Consider the following 2,933-nt stretch of genomic DNA (forward strand, 5'->3'; position numbering starts at 1 on the left):
ATCTTTACTGTCATATACTCAGACAATTCCTGAACACTTAACATACATCTCTTAGTCTTTGCACTCATATTACATTAATGAAAGGTTTTTTTTTTAATGAGCAGAACAGTTTACTTGTACATGGGTTTAAATTATATATTTCTTAATCAGTAATATTGACAACAATAGCGAGTACTTATATGGTATCTAATATGTATCAAGCACTGATGAAAGAAGGTCATGATTTGTTGATTCTATAATCTCAGAAAACTAGGAAGAAGGGAGAAGAGAACTACACTTCAGGAATATAAAAAGGAGGCTGTAGAAGTGTGTTTCTGGTCTTTGGGAAGTCAAAATTCAGGAGATGATATGTCTCCCAAATTCCTGGGGTTCACTCATGAGACAGGAGGTGGGTTGTCTTTGGCCAACTTTTAGCAAACTTAAACAGTATTGATCAATTATGAAAAAAAAAACTGACAGAAATAGCTAATATTTTAAATCACAGAGGGAGTTAGTTATGTAATCAGATCTCAATATAACTAAAATAATCAGCCAAGTCCAGTAAGTTGACATATTTAATGGGTTTAAAGTTAAAGTTATACACATGAGTTCAAAAAATCAGCTAGAAATATAAAATGCAAAAGAAGCTTAATAGGGCAAATCAATTATGAAAAAAAGATCTGAGTTATTAGTGACCCCAAGTCAACAAAGTCAACAGAATGTCATAATGGCTACGGGAAAGAGGCAGTGAAATTAGCTCATGATGCAAAGATTATGGAACAAGAGAAATCAGAGAACCATTATATTTTACCCTGTTCAGTCCTGCTTGATACATTTTAGGAAACACATTAACCAGCTGAAGTATATACAAAGATGGTTTATTATGGTGTCAAGTATGTCATATGAAGATTAGTTAATGCAAATGAGAACACTCAGTCTAAGAGGAAGAAAAAAAACATAGAAACAGAAGTATAATGTCATCAAATGTCTGAAGGCCTTTCATATAGAATTAAACAAACTTAATTGATCCTGCTAATGGTGTGTATAGAGTGAACAATTCTTCATAACTTGATTGTCCTTCACAAAATTTGAGCTCAATTTAACTCAATTATTTTGTTCACTGATTTTTCAGTTGTGTCTATGTCCCCATTTGGGGTTTTATTGTCAGAAATACTGGAGTAGTTTGCCATTTCCTTCTCCAGCTCATTTTACAAATGTGCAACTGAAGCAAACAGAATTAAGTGGTTTGCCTGGGATCACACACCTAGCAAGTGTCTGAACCCCTGACTATGTGTCTTCCTGGCTTCAATCTCAGCACTCTGTGCATAGTAACAACTAGCTGCACCATTTCTTTATTATGAGATTCAAATACTTACCCCTTATTGAGCCACAAGCCATTGAATAAGGGCAGCAATTGGGACCTTTGTTTCAAATAGGAAACATCACTTGCTTAAGTATTTTGTCCTTTAAAGTGAAAGCTCAGTGAGGTAAAAGATTTTACGTTCAATGAACTCTGTTGTTGTTTGTCCTTACTTCTCAAAGAGTACCGTGACATTAGGAAGGTGATGTCATGACTTGCAGGTGAATCGGTTTTAAGTGAGGGAGGGCTGTGCAAAGTTACCAGCCTCATTCTCTCTCCTGAAGTCATCTGGGTCTAGTGGCATGATATAGATCAGGATGACTAGAGATGGCCCAATGAACTCTAACAATCTGAAACAACATTCTCAAAATTTTTGAATTTGTTGAATTTATTGAAATTGTTTTTTTTTTCCTTTAGGTATTTATTTGTTTTTAGTGGAGAAGGTTTTAAATTGCATATAATTCATTAGGTAACTTTCCCTGAATCATTTTCTCTCTCTCTCTCTCTCTCTCTCTCTCTCTCTCTCTCTCTCTCTCTCTCTCTACATATATATATAATATATATATAATATATAATATATATATATATATATATATATATATATATATATATATATATATTTTGTTTGTTTGTTTGTTTGTTTGGGCATTGCGGTTAAGTGACTTGCCCAGGGTCATGCAGCTAGTAAGTGTTACATGTCTGAGGCCGGTTTTGAACTCAGATCTTCCTAAATCCAGGGCTGGTGCTTTATCCACTGTGCCATGTAGCTGCCCCCATTCAATATATATATATTTTAAATATAAATTTATTTATTTTTAGTTTTCAACATTCACTTCCACAAGTTTTTTAGTTCCAAATTTTTGCCCCATCTCACCCTTCCTCCCACCCCAAGATGGCATGCATTCTGAATACCCCTTCCTCTAGTCTGTCCTCTCTTCTATCTCTCTCCCCCCTTCTCTTATCCCCTTCTCCGTCTATTTTCCTGTAGGGGCGGGATACACTTCTGTACCCCATTTCCTGTATTTCTTATTTCCCAGTAGCATGTGAAAACATTTTTTTAAACATACGTTTTTGAAACTTTAGGTTTCAAATTTTTTCTCTTCCTCGCTCCCCACCCACCCTCATTGAAAAGGCAAACAACTCAATAGAGGTTATACATATGCAGTTATGCAAAACACTTCCATAGTAGACCTGTTGTGAAAAACTAACTCAATTTCCCTTAATCCTATCCTGCCCTCCCATTTATTCTATTCTTTCTTTTGACCCTGTCCTTCCTCAGAAGTATTTCCTTCTGATTACCCCCTTTCCCAATCTGCCCTCCTTTCTATCATCCCCCTGTTCTCTTGTCCCCTTCTCCCCCTATTTTCCTGTAGTGTAAAGAAAGATTTCCATACCCAATTGAATGTGTATGTTATTTCCACCTTAAACCAAATCCTTTGAGAATAAGATTCACTCATTCCCTCTCACCTTCCCCTGCTTCCCCTCCACTGTAAGATACTTTTCTGGTTTTTTTTTTGTGAGATAGTTTTACCCCATTCTACCTCTCCCTTTCTTCTTCTCCAAGTATCATCCTCTCTCATCCCTTAATTTTATT

Source organism: Phascolarctos cinereus, unplaced genomic scaffold (genome assembly GCF_003287225.1).
Source record: "Phascolarctos cinereus isolate Bilbo 61053 unplaced genomic scaffold, phaCin_HiC Scaffold_1;HRSCAF=81, whole genome shotgun sequence".
In the NCBI taxonomy this organism is placed as follows: domain Eukaryota; kingdom Metazoa; phylum Chordata; class Mammalia; order Diprotodontia; family Phascolarctidae; genus Phascolarctos; species Phascolarctos cinereus.